This window comes from Xenopus laevis, chromosome 6S (assembly GCF_017654675.1).
Source record: "Xenopus laevis strain J_2021 chromosome 6S, Xenopus_laevis_v10.1, whole genome shotgun sequence".
In the NCBI taxonomy this organism is placed as follows: domain Eukaryota; kingdom Metazoa; phylum Chordata; class Amphibia; order Anura; family Pipidae; genus Xenopus; species Xenopus laevis.
This window is the reverse complement of record NC_054382.1, coordinates 109,760,896-109,775,737: the sequence shown is the minus strand read 5'-3', so window position 1 is coordinate 109,775,737 and position 14,842 is coordinate 109,760,896. Positions and strand designations below refer to the sequence as shown.

Below are 14,842 nucleotides of genomic sequence, written 5' to 3'. Positions count from 1 at the left end.
TAAAGCGTTTTGATCCTATTGGTAAATTTCTGCAACACTGCATTCTATATAAAGTGTGCCGAGAGATAGCACCACTAAATGGGATGGAGTGGGACCCAAAATAGATATGGGCCAAGTAATGTTGGTGGATGGTGTTCTCCTATTTATGCTAGTTCTAGTATTACAGCCAGCAGAGACACCCTGTCAACAGAAATTTGTAGACTTGATTAGGTCACCTCCGTTTTCACCTTTCTGTTCAAATAAAACTTTTCCCAGTGCAGGTGCAGTCAATGACCACCATCCATTCACATACTGTAGAAAATTTGAAGCACAGCACCGGTTTGTGATTTAAAAAAAAAAAAAAAAAAAAAAGCCTTTATTCAATACATATGGCAATGATCTGGGTACAGCAAAGCAAAGCAAAGGCTGAATCCTGGCCGAATCCTGGATTCATTGCATCCCTAATTTAAATGCACAAATGTCACCCCAAACCAGATAATCTGCCAGGACAAATGGCCCAAAATAATCACACCCTTAGGCTGTTTTAGGATCCTCTTGGGTGTAATAGAAACTGTCACGATTACGGTACTTCTGGGCTGCACATGACTTTAGGTGTGACTATCAGGGGTAACTAACTCAGTCTCTTACCCACCTTGCACACAGGTTAGACTAGCATAACAGCCCCCCAAACACCAACACCCACAAAACGCGCACAAACTGGCTGCCACCACTTTCAAACTTCACACTGGCTTTGAGAGAAACCAGGTACCTGGTGAGTAGGAACTGGGCCAAGAATATAATGACCATAACTCCTTACAGGAACATAGGAGAGAGATGATAATTATATTCATAGGTTATTAATCCTCTCATGGATTCCATAGATACTATGTTTCTGTCAGTTTATTTTTCTTAGATATGTTTCAAATGATACTGTCAATACATAGTAAGTGATGGGCGAATCTCACCCGTTTCGCTTAGCCAAAAATTCGCAAAACGCCGATAAATTTGCCAGAATGCATTGAAGTCTATGTGCGTCAAATTTTTTTTCGTTGGTTGACAATTTTTTCACCCAATGGAGTCTATGGGCTTCATTTTTGTGGCGAACCTCAGCAAAAAATTTCACTTATCACTAGTAACCCCCACTTTATATAATCCCATGTCCGAAGCACTTATTTTCCTTCACTTGAATACGTGTCAATATTTTCATATATTTGTTGATGTTAAAGGTTATTTTGTTTGGATTCAGCTAAGCTTTCTTATCTCTTCCATTTTCAAAGCTAAATCATCCACCGTCATGTGCAAGTCAATATATCTATATGTATGTATACCTTAATTTGTCCTGTAAGGACCTGTAACATAATAAATACAATAGATATACATATACACAGAGGGTCAGGACACACAGGCAGATTCAGGGAGATTAGTCACCCGCCGGCAAATCTACTCTTCCTCGGGGCGACTAATCTCCCTGAACTGCCTCCCCTGATTTCCCAACGGCTAAAATGTAAATCCCCGGCAGGATGGCACTCGGAGCGATTCCTATTCCAAAGTCGTCCGAAATTTCCTCGTGAAGCAACTTCTGAAGACTTCGGAAAACGAATCGCTCTGAGTGCCACCCCGCCTGCGAATTACATTTTAGTCAGTGGGGAGAGGAAATTAGTCTCCTCTAAGAAAAGGCAATTTCTCGCCGGGTGACTAATCTCCCCGAATCTGCCTGTGTGTCCTGACCCTAAAGGAGTAAACTTTTAGTATACTGTAGAGAGTGATATTCTAAGACTATTTCCAGTTGGTTTTAATTTTTTTATTATTTGTGGTTATTTAGCTTTTTACTCAGCAGCTCTCCAGTCTGCAAGTTAAGAAATCTGTTTGCTAGGGACCAAATCCTGGCAACCAGGTATTCATTTGTATTCAGGCACTCTCCTATACATATTCCAGTTCCAAAGATTAGTAATATAAAGTACAAATGACAAATGTGTACATTTGGCTTTATATGAGGTCAATGATCCCCTCTCCTCTCCATTTGAAAGCTGGAAAGAGTCCGAAGAAGGTGTCAAATAATTCAAGAACTATAAAAAGGGAAAAAGAAGGCAATTGAAAAGTTCTATTACATACTTTAGGTTAACCACCCCACTAAGTGCCATGTGCTGAGATAGACAGGAAATTAACTGTATGTTCCCAAGGAATGACTTGTGTTTTTCAATTGCCATTTGCTTGGAACAGATAATTTGATTCCTTCATTCACCATTGAAAACCATTCAGAATTTCCCAGGTCTGGTCTAGTTCTAGCAGCAAGATCAGTAGCTGGAAATCTGTATCGATTTTATCCCAACATAAAAACTCTAAACTCAATGCTGTAGGTAAACACAGGAGAAAATGAGATTTAATAGGATCTGCCTAATGCATGGGCCTCCATCAGCTCAGGCCTTTAAGGCTCCAGTTACAAAAAAATTAATGTGGCTGTGTAAATAATTGCTTTTTTTTGTTCATTTTTACATTCATTTTGTAAAGCGGGTTTTGTAGTGAAGGTATGTTACAATAGAATATCCCTTGATGGGTTTTATTTTCTATAAAATGGCGTTTCCATTATTGGAAGTATTTCCACCAGAAAGCCTCAATGGAATTTTGTGGCCAAGAGATTCCATTGTTGTAGAATTTCTAGCCTCCTGCTTTTATATAAAAAGGTATAAAAATGAACACTTCTCCCCTGGGATATATGTATTAATCTTGGAACCATGGTATTTCAACGCCCCAAGACATGTACTCTGATAGAGGAGCCCACAACCAACGTTTGTTTTCTGCATATGAATAATTACATGGGTTGGAAGACTTTGAGCAGGGCTTGGGTTTCCACTCACACTCACAATCAAAAAAAAAAAACTACAGGCAGGTTAATTGGCTCCTTACAAAAAGAACCCTAGTGTGTGTAAATGTGCCAGGAAATTAGCACCACTTATGGCCAGAATGTGTAGAAATGGATTTCCAGTGCAACAGATATGTAATGGATTTTTACCATGCTGCCTAGGGTTCTAGTGAAGGCCTGTAGAAGACTTAGCCATTTAAGTTTTATTGGTCAGTACCAGCTCATGTGTGGGCAGTGGGATTACTAGTAGATCAGTATGAGTAGCATTTGTTTTTTGTAAGGTAAAATCCTTTTATTCTTTTATCGGTAGATCCCATTTATATGATTCTAACCCCAGAGTTTCTCATTCATTGCTTGTCTGTGCTTTGAGAACAGAGAGAATCTATATCACTTGCCTCAGGTGGAAGGAGATGTCATGGAAAGGATTCCAGTCTCCAGTGATCTGTGCTTTTTCATCTCCATTTTTGCCTCCAGAGATGTGGGGGGAGCAAACATTGTCATACACAAATATATGATTTGCATTTTTTTTTTTAATATATGTATCCACACATCTAGAAGGGTTCACCCTCCTTGGAGAATGGGGGAAACTTAATGCATATCCCCTACCCATCCAATAAAAAGAGACTTGAAAGCCCACAGAATCTGACCGTCAACACCAGGGGGGTTATTTATCAAAGTCCAAATTGATCTCAATATTTTCTGCTTCAAACTCTGATCAAATCTGCTCAGGGTTTTTAAGCTTTTTTCAGATTTTTCCTCCGATTTTCAAAAATTTTTCGGATTTTTCACCTGAAAACTCAGATTTCTTATACTTTTTGCCCGAAAACTTCTGGGTATTGCACGAAACCCAGAACACATCAAAAAATCATTGAGATTCTCCCGTTGACATATGCAAAAAAAAAATCATGAATTTCTCATGATTTTTGCATTCGGAGTTTAGTAAATAACCCCCCCTGGTTTCAATTAAATTAGTCCACTTGAAATTACCTGTAGGTGTTCACTAATTGTGTTTCCAAATCTGTTCATATTCATGAAAGACTAAGACTCCAGATGCATACTATAAATACACAGTATCCTGGGTAACAGTTGATTGGATAAATAACCAACACAGTGCATATTAGTACTACGTAATAATTAAAACATAGACACCTAAAACTATAGCATTAATTCCTGTAATTGATCATCTGTAGACTTTAAAGCTCCAGTTCTAGTTAAACCCCTTAGGAAAAACGTCTCCCTGCATTGACGAGTTGCTTGATGACATACCCTGCTACAAAGCTTGGGCAGTCTGCCATTCCATCTGTGACACATGCAAGTTGGTTGCAAATCATTCTTGGGTCAAAAGTGTCTTTTTCATATATTTTTCGTATAGTATCACTTTATTTTTCTACATATTCTCCGGTATGTTTACATAAAACCAGAAACTCCTGGGTGTGTTAAAGTGGTATTATATGTCAGTGTATGGGACACATTCATGTAATCCAATTTCAGCACTGATCAGGTATAAAGCATATGCTGCATCTTCCCAGGGGATAATAATAATAAAGCTGAAGACAGAAGAAAGTATAATTATTTTAGTTCTTTCCAATGTAAGATTGCATGGAGTGCTTTTTGTACATTGGGTGGAATAAGAAAGGTGTTGGTTGATTCAGTGCCTCTTATATACATCCATGGCACACACAAGATCCGCAGGGACTTTCTAATAGAACTACCCAAAATATTAGATTAGTGCACATAAAATACAGCCACTAATGTGCTTAAAATTCAGCCCTCACAACCTTGTCAGCCAGGTTCCCTTGGCACTGGAGAGCAAATCAATCCACTCTCTGTATGGGGCTTCTGCTAGGAATGTAAATGCTCTCCCAGCCAGGAAAGGTCAATGGACTTCATGTGGAGCATCTCTTAACCCTTTCAGTTGCCTCAAGGCTTGTCGATAATTTGTAGAATTGTGCAGAGGACTGATAAATGAGGATGTAACCTAATCCCTTTTTGGGCAATGTTGTGTTTTTAGCTGTCATTGCACTTTGGACTCCCAGCTGTGTCCCTGGAAAAGACAATATTGGAATTCGAAGAGATGGTTCTTGCCCCTTGATACCAAGGGCAATATAATCTAGTATTTAATCATTCTTTATTATCCATTATATGTTATGGCCCTGTGATCCACTGCACTCCATATGCAAATCCGCACTTACTAACTGTGGCCCCACCAGGAGAAATAAAGTGATGGTTTATTAATGAGATGCATCTGGCTGTGTATTAATGCAAATGAGACAAATGACTAGATAATGGGAGTTGGGATGCAGAACTTCCATTAATGTATATTTGTATGTGCGCTATGATAAAGGATTAGGGGTTGTGAAAGAAACACAAACCTGTACCCAGTTTGGTACATGTGTAGCTAGCCGAAAGAAGCACCAGACAAATGTTTACTTAAATAATAAACTAGATAATTCATATAGTATACAGTAAATTGATTTGGTAGCAGCAGTTGGTAAGGTTGGTTGACATGTGTAGCCTCTACAGAGCAGCTATTAGTGGTCATTTACAGCCACAAGTGCAGTTCTGGTTGAAGTGCAACTGTCTATCTCCTGTTCTCTGCTGAACCTATTGACAATGGGGAACATTTGAGATAAGAGTCCTGCAGCTGGTCGGGTACCCGCGGGTTACCCACAAAAACCTGTGGTACCCTGCAGGTTGCAGGATGAAGCTTCAGGAGTTGGTATAAACGTGTTTGTGGGTCGGGTCGCGGTCTTCTCAATTGCAAGTTTTACTCCTTTTTTTTCTGATCATGCCTACTTCTAATGATGTCACTTCTGGTTTACAATGATAGCACTTCCTCTTTCTTGATGGTCAGCGGGTTGCGGATAAGGTACTTGCGGGTAAGTATGTGGGTTGCGAGTCGGGTTCAGATTTAACAAATTGGTTTCGCACAGGACTCTAATTTGAGATAACACCACCTCTGAAATAGTTGGTAACTCCAAGGTTGCCATAGTGACAGTCCTTAATAGGCTTCAAAATGTAAAGTCGCTGTATTCCTCCAAATAAATTTGGTGAGGGAGAATAACAGAAATAAATTTCATATAGTGTAGTATTTTTAAACATTTTTTGCTGACCCCCTTGGTGTCTATTTAAAACCACCGTGCTTTACAATTCACACTATAATTGTGTCATCCAATGTTTCGTGCCAAACTTAAATTCAAAGCAATTTTAAGGAAAAAATAAAAAATATTAAAAAATAAAAAATGGAGGAGAAAGGATTGTTTTGTGAAATATTACATTAAAGAGTAGCCAAGACGTGCAGCCCTTGCTGTTATTTTTTCACCCTGTGTGCACACAATAATTACGTAACTTTTAAGTGCTGAGTGTGAACACTCTAACCACAATTCAGAGACCGATCGTGCCAGTAGCACAAACAACTCACCAGACGTGAGTTTTGAAAGATCAAAGATCAAAAAATGCCGACTCCAGCCTCCGCTGGTTCCACCGATTATGCTGAGAGATAAAAGAGGTTCATGTGCAGATTTCTCTAAAAACAGTTTAATACAAATAAAAATCACACTCACAAACGTTGGCTTGTACACTGCAAATAGTAAGTCTTTTAGCGTCCCAAATGTCCAATCTGACTCCTCGGCGTCCCTGAGAGTCTCGTGTTGCTTCAAAGTGGGCGCTTCTGCACAGATGAGCTGTATCCCGCTTACGCGTTTCGCCTTTGCTGGCTTCTTCCTTGAGCGATGACGTCAGTTTGCTCTGTCCTTCCTTTATCCCTCACGTTCTCTCAACCTAACTTCATCCAACTTTATTTGTCCTGACAAAACTTTACAAAATCTTTTATCTTCGTATTGCGGCCAAAATACATATATTAAAATCAATCCTGCACCAATCCAACTTAACAATAATGCAACCTTGCTTATTATAGTATACTCATTTAAAAACTTTCTATTTCTATTAAGTGCAGGATTTTTAAATCCATAAAAACATAAAAACATTTTTATAATAAATACATAGAAAAACTTTCCCATTTAAAAATCTTTATCTTTTATGGAAAAAAGGGGATATTGTTTTATTACTTAATTTATTCCAAAAAGGCCCTTAGATTAAAATCTATATTTAGGCACAGTGCCTAGTGCAGATGTGCCAAAATAATCTGGTGCACATATCACTCGTGCCAAATGCTGAAATTGATGCTAACTGGACCGCATCCGATTTGCATGGAATGCCACTGCGTTAATTTTAACACATCAACTTCAATTGTGCTAGACACAAATCTCCCTGGCATCTGCAACAATGCTGGAATTTTATACAATACACAAACTCGGTTAGGGGGGTTTCTCTAGGGAACAGAATCTGACCCAGGAATGTGCTTTCCTTCCTAATTCCGGAACAAATCTGTCCCTACAGACCCCAGCCAGAAGCCTGGTAATAATGTTATTTGCCAATTTGGAGTCTGTTATAACATTTGGTACATAATGTCATTACCAGGTCAGTAACGTTGCAATTCTGCTTTTAAGACCTGAAAATTGTCTCCGTATGAGCCACGTGTCCATTTGGTATAAAAAGATTTTACTGCAAATCTGTTGACATTACTGTCTAATTGGCTGAACCATGAATATGCAAAAGAAAGTCTTTAAAAGAAAATTTTACTGAAAAAGCTGTAGACTTTACTTTACCAAATAAAATGAACCAAGAATATGCAATGGAAATCCGGTAAATAAACGTCAAGCTACAAATCCCACACTATTTCTAATGTTCCGCAGAGGCAGGAGATAATACAAAGCGAGTTAACAGTAATAATAGGTGGTGTCTGTTTAGTTGCTGCTCAGGATTCTCCCTTTGTGCCACACAACATGGGTGTAGAAAGACACGTGTCATTTATACACTTTGTATACTTGCTGTAAGTGGATTATAAATGATTTTTTTTTATAGAAGGAAGAGCTTGTTCAATAAATAACAATCAAGTATATTTGCAGTAAAGATACATAGATTTTTCCCTTGTTGGACTCGATAAGCTCTTTAAAGGAAAACTATACCCCCAAAATGAATACTTAAGCAACATATTGTTTTTATCATATTAAGTGGCATATTAAAGAATCTTACCAAACTGGTATATATACTTAAGTAAATATTGCCCTTTTACATCTCTTGCCCTGAACCACCATTTTGTGATGGTCTCTTTGATGCTTCAGAGATCACCTGACCAGAAAAACTGCAGCTCTAACTATAACAGGAAGAAGCAAAAGACAGAACTCTGTCTGTTAATTGGCTCATGTGACCTAACAAGTATAGTTTGTTTGTCATGTTTGTGTGCACAGTGAATCATATGATCCCAGGGGGCGGCCCTTATTTTTTAAAATGGCAATTTTCTATTTATGATTACCCAATGGCACAGACTACTAAAAAAAAAGTATATTATTATGAAAATGGTTTATTTACATGAAGCAGTGTTTTACATATGAGCTGTTTTATGCAATATCATTTTATAGAGACCTACATTGTTTGGGGATATAGTTTTCCTTTTAAAGGAGGACTAAACACTAAAAATAAATATGGCTAAAAATGCCATGTTTTATATACTGAACTTATTGCAGCAGCCTCAACTTTCAGCTTGTCAATATCAGCAATGACACAGGACTTCAAACTTGTCACAGGGGGTCACCATCTTGGAAAGTGTCTGTGACACTCACATGCTCAGTGGGCTCTGAGCAGCTGTTGAGAAGCAAAGCTTAGGGGTCGTCACTAATTGTCAAACAGAAAATGAGGTTATTCTGTAATATAAGCTGATGCTTCAGGGCTGATTATTAAATTCTGATGTTAGTTGCACTGGTTTCTGTGCTGTCGTATTAATTATCAGGAATCTTTATGCATCTGTTTATACCCTTTGTATTTTGCACTTGGAAAAACCTGTCATGTTGGAGTTTACTGGGTTTACCAGGTGATCTCCGTTTAATAACTACAGTCACTGTTGCAGTAGGTGCCACTGGATTTTGGGGTTCAGTTGGCATAACGGGAGCTTCTGATTATGACAGCATAAAGACCTTCTCTTCAAGGCACTCTGGGGGAAAAAGAGCAGTTTTGTTTTTTATGGCTGACCTCTAGTATTGGGTTCCTAAAGTTTTTGGGCATCAAGTTATTTAGTCCTCACTATTCAGAAACACAGCACGAGCACTAAATGAGCAAGGGTTGCCAGTGAAGATGATCTATGCATATTATTGGAGGGGAGAAGACCAGCAATAAATGAACAGCACAATGAGTGTAAAATATTCACCAAGTAATGGTGTGTGGGAGATGTTCTTGTTTTAGGGGCAACATACAACTACATTCAGCATGAGTAAGTAGGGCTTAAACAGGGGACTTATAATATTTTAATAAATTCTTTGGTTTATAGCCTGGGTGAGTCACAAACCTTCTCTGCTATCCTCCCCCACCAATGCTCATATGAAGCAAGCCGTTGAGATTTAATCTGAGTGTATAGCAGATCGTACAAAAGAGATACCTCCTGCAGCCCAAAGTGATTAATCTGGGTATGAGCTGAAAATATGACCTATAGAGAAAGGAAAACAGCAGCAGGCAGTTAGGAGCACAAATGGATAAACAAAGTTCCTGACATTCTATAAATATTTTTAGAACAAAAACCATAATGTGTTTCTCTATTGGGGGCATACATACATACATACATACATACATACATACATACATACATACATACATACATACATACATACATGCAGTGATGTTTTGCAAACCCTTTTCAATAAGTCCTGACCTGAAATGTTATTTTTATTTTTACTGTCCTGAGCTACATAAAGAGAATTCAATTAAATAAATTAGTCAAAGCATTATACTTGTCCATGTATTTGAGGAAAATGATCCCAAGTAACAAAAGTTTGTACCAGAGAGATGTGACCCTTTAGAATCCTCATTTCATTTGAGTTGTGTTTCTGTCAGAGATTAAAATCAGATGCAAGCATGGGGTCCCTGCCTTATCTGAGGAACAGAAATCTGGGTCTTCTCTATCCATTTCTGATCGTAATTACATAAGGTTTGTGGAAGTGTCATGTCATGGTTTGAACTTGGGTGATTTTCTCAGGATGTCCAAAAACATTGATACTCACCAGGCTGGAAAAGGTTACAAAACTTTCTTAAGAGTGCAGACTTCACCAGTCCGATAGATTGCATACAATCAGAGGCAATTCAACACCATTGTTACGCTCCAGGAGTGGTCAACAGAGATGAAACCAAGAGCAACATATGTAATACTTGTAGGTCTCAAAGAACCTCAGGCTAAGGGTTAGTTCACACGTGGAGATTCGGGGAGATTTTGTCGCCTGGCGACTAATCGCCTCTTCTTCTGGGCGACAATCTCCCCATACTGCCTCCGCGTGTCTTCCCATCCGCTATAATGAAAAGTCGCATCCGCTAAACTTCGTTTTCCAAAGTTGCCGGAAGTTTCCTTGTGAGGCAACTTCGGAAAACGAAGCACCGCGTGTTCTTTAGCGCAGGCGACTGTAGTACATCATCAACAGTTTAAGTTCCTCTTCACTGCCTATTATTACTTTCTGTGTGTGCCTCTCCTTTACTCTGTTATAAAGTAGCATAAATAAAAATGAGCTCTGTTTAAACAAGGCCCTCCTCCCTCAGCCTCTGTTTAACAGATAAGGAATATTTCATTATAAAGTGGATTAAGGTTGCCATATGTCCAGGTTTGGCCTGGACAGCCTGAATATTTTGGAAGTCAAATCTACCTACCGGTTTTCCAAATGGTGAAATTCAGAAAAAACGCTCCTTGATTTGCCGATGGCTGAATAACAGCACCGCCTCCCTGACATCCCACCCTGGATGTTGCCCATTCCACTCCCATGACATCACTGCCCACCCCGCTGTCCAGAGTTTCAGAAGCAAAAAGGTGGCAATCGTAAAGTGGGTTTAAAGGGGTGGTTCACCTTTAAGTTAACTTTTAGTATGTTATAGGATGGCCAATTCTAAGCAAGTTTTCAATTGGTTTTCATTATTTATTTTTTTATAGTTTTATAGTTTTTGCCTTTTTTCTTCGGACTCTTTGCTGCTTTCAAATGGACGTCGCTGACCCCTTCTAAAAAGCAAATGCTCTGTAAGGCTACAAATGTATTGTTATTGCTAATATCTATTTCTTGACTTTCTAGTAAGATCCTCTCCTATTCATATTCCAGTCTCTTGTTTAAATCAGTGCATGGTTGCCAGGGGAATGTGCACCCTAGCAACCAGATTGCTTAAGATGCAAACTGAAAAGTTGCTGAATAAAAAGCTAAATAAATCAAAAACTTTAAATAATAAAAAATGAAAACCAATTGCAAATTGTCTCAGAATATCACTCTCTACATCATACTAAATGTTATCTCAGGTGAACAACCCCTTTAACTACATTTAAATATAAAGAAACAGAAAGTTAATATGTCTATCAAAAAAGTTTGCTATGTCTTAATTAAAACTATAATGTATGTTCTGGACTATTCTGTGCTATTCCTATTCACTGAACTCATGCTGCAGAAGGGGTATACTGCCCCTATAAACTAAACTGGATCAAGATTAACAAAAACCTCACAATCTTTATTACAAATGTTTTCTTTGATTTCTGATGTTGGTTTGGGGACAGTACAAAGGACTCATGTACAGTACATGAGGATCTCATAAAATATATTTTAAGTAAAAATTCTAACTAGGATATATATTTGGTCCATGGGCACATGGGGTACAAGTGTACCGGGCCTGAAGGGGGGCCCGGCAGTGCTGAACTTTTCGAAAGAGCCAGGCCCCCCCTTGACGGTGCCGAAGTCACGCCGCCTCCTTCCGAGTCATGAAAATAGCCGAAAGTCCTGAAGCGCCGAAAAGACATGAAATCACAGAAGTGAAGTTGAAGTCCTGAAGCCACACGTTCAGTTCCTCTGAACACCAATGTGTGTGTGTGGTTTTTTTTTTTCTTTTTTTTTAATCCCCTGGCCACCAATATATTATTTCAATACTCTATAGGCCCCTGTCACCAATGTTTTTTTAAAAAATATTCTTTGGGCCCCAATTTTTTTTCTAACTTGTAAGGGGGGCCCTGGTGCCAATGTTTTTTTAAAAAATATTCTTTGGCCCCAATTTTTTTTTTACTTGTAAGGGGGGCCCTGGCTCCAATGTTTTTTTTAAAAATATTTTGGGAAAATTTTGTTGTACGGGGCCCCGTGATTTCCAAGAGGTTGACCCTAGATTGATTTGAAATTTATTTGTACTGGCCCCGTTTCAATGCTAAATATAAAGTGATAGGCTGGGAAGTGATCCAAGGGGTAGGAGGCAGGTCACCCAAAGTTGATTTTATTCCCAACTAATTCAATTTCAGTTCATAAGAATAAAAAGATCTGTGGGTAGGAGATTTGTTTTGTGGTTAGAGTGGGAGGAAGTCTTTGAAGAAAATGAATCCTAGTACAGTGTACATGCTTACTGGCATATATCTTTTTTTTCTGAATGAAAATGAATTTAGAAGATCTACAATGAGCTGTTTATTGTTGTGCAAAGGTGTATTGTTTGATTGGGGAGGGGATAATACAAAGCCCTCTACTGTTCTTTCTCTAGGGTGTTGTGTAGTAAAATAAAACATTTTGTTTCAAAGATTTTTTTTTTTGTGAGATAAACCTAAAAAATATACAGGAATGGAACTGGAAAAAAAGAAGGGGCAGAAACGGGGGAAAGAAAAACTAGAGCTCTGAAACCACCAAAACCATAACTTATTACCAAATGCTGGGGATCCTATTAAGCTACAGTATTTATAACACCCAAGCACTAAAATGTGAACAAGGCAAGTCCTGCAATGTCAACCAAGAAATGTTTTTTTCTTTGGCAATTAGATGCTAAATAAGTACCTTTGGGTGGGTGTGTGATACAACAGCTGTGGAAAAGTGTTTTCTGTTTCAGCAAGTAAAGGTTGCTATGGAAATGTGTACCGCCTAACCAATTACATAGACAAAATTGTTGAGGAAGTCTAATTACATGGCGTGGAAAGGTTGAGAAAGTTGCTATTTAGCATTAAATGCAGATAAATATGTTCATTGAATAGATAAAGCTTCCCAGCAAGTCTTACATGTTTGAAAGAGCTTTGGATATTTCAATAGTCAGACTCTGAGGCAATGTTGTGAGTTGTCTTTAATGCACTGGACCATTACTGACAGCTTTTTAAATATGTCAAATAAATAATTTTGTCATTTTTAAATGAACCCTGGAGAATTGCGTGGTGAATCCCGAGTGAGAAATTTTAATGCGTAAGCTACTTTTTGTACTGGTCACACACAGGGGGACAAGGGAAGAGCTGGATTTGTTTTTATTAAAAAAATAAAAACTTCATCCCAAATATTTACTTGGCTGTCATTGATAAGAGACCTGGATTAATTAATAGCAAATGTGTTATTAATTGTACTGAAATATGCAGTTTGTCTGCCCATATGTTTCTAACCCAACGTTTGATCTTGTATGTTTAGTTGGGTCTTCAAAGTGAGGGGTTTGGCTGATCAACTTGTGCCGAGGGGCCTATGTTTAGCCAACATTAGGAAACTTATAAAAGTGGTATTTGTTTTGTCCAAAGATGAAGAGGTAAAACCAAATATGGAGGGAGGTTATAGCTTCAAAAAAAGATTTGAGGGGCACACACCTGGTTAATTACTTCGGTTGATTGGGTGCACCTCCCGTGGTGTCCTTCCACACCAGTTTGCTAGAGCCAGAGAAGAGATGGGCAGCACTCCAGGATAGGATAAAAATGCCTTTATTCACATACAGCAGGGCAGCATAGCAACGTTTCGAGCCTCGCACGGCTCTTTGTCAAGCTAGCATATCATTATACAGAGACTTTGTATAATGATATGCTAGCTTGACAAAGAGCCGTGCGAGGCTCGAAACGTTGCTATGCTGCCCTGCTGTATGTGAATAAAGGCATTTTTATCCTATCCGGGAGGTTATAGCTTGTCAGGTTTGTGTGCACATGAATTGGACCTGTTATGCAGAATGCCTGCACCTGGAAGTTTCCAATTAACATATCTTGTTATGTTTTGGGTAACCGAGGATGAGTAGAGTATAACATTGCTTTATTAGCAGAGACTCATGCAGCCATTACACAACAGTAACTTTCACTTTTAAGCTGTCAGGAAGTATGCACAGTATAAGTCTGGACACAGTGACATCTACAGGCCATTTGTATAAACACCACATATCTATCCGTAATTTGGATCTTCACATGTTAAGAAAATCATTTAAACATTAAATAAACACTGGTTTTGCTTCCAATAAGAATTAATTATATATTAGTTTAGATCAAGTACAAGATACTGTTTTATTAGTACAGAGAAAAAAGACATTTTGGATTATTTGGATAAAATGGAGTCTATGGGAGACGGCCTTTCTGTAATTTATCGGTTAATGGATCCTATACCTGTATTTACTGGGCATTTAGGTACAAGCTTTCATTTACCATAGTTTGTTTTGCCTTTATACTTCTATTCTATTCTGCACAAATCTTTTTGCTACCGCTGACAACTATAAACCAACAATAGCATACTAATAATTATTGCTATTATCTTCTAGTAAATGTGTGAGCTTGTTATTGTGTTGCAGGATGGCCCAGCTGTATGTTTGCCACTGCTTTCAGAGATACAGAATACATTGATTATTGACAGCTTGGTTGGTTACGGTAAGAGAAAATGATATAAAGGTTATAATACTAAAAAGCTTCTTTATAAATAGACTGTTTCAATCATTTGATACAATGAGTTACAATGTTTAGGTTTGCTACAAGTACTGTATATGTGGTATGTTTCAGCACAAAAAAAAGAGCCTTTAAAAAGACTTTTTAAAAAGTCCCCTAGTGATGAGCCTCATTTTACTTTGCTGAACGTTTGCAAAACAGATTAAAGTCAATGGGGTGAATTTTCACAGTGACCTCTTTTTTGTTTTTTCCCTGCACGACTTTCTCAGAGCACAATTCATTAATGTCTATTGGAATTTTTT

At 38.2% G+C, this 14,842-nt stretch overlaps 1 protein-coding gene across 5 annotated transcripts in view; it reads left to right on the top strand.

Annotated features, from left to right (window-relative positions):
- pag1.S (phosphoprotein membrane anchor with glycosphingolipid microdomains 1 S homeolog) overlaps positions 1-14,842 on the top strand; it is an 82,572-nt gene that overhangs the window by 41,032 nt on the left and 26,698 nt on the right. For 2 of the 5 annotated variants that reach the window (XM_018223823.2, XM_018223821.2), the window contains one exon: positions 14,450-14,525. The exons of the other annotated variants lie outside the window; for them this stretch is intronic. The gene's annotated coding sequence lies outside the window, so the exon portion shown is untranslated. The remainder of the gene's footprint in view (positions 1-14,449; positions 14,526-14,842) is intronic. 5 annotated transcript variants of the gene reach the window in all.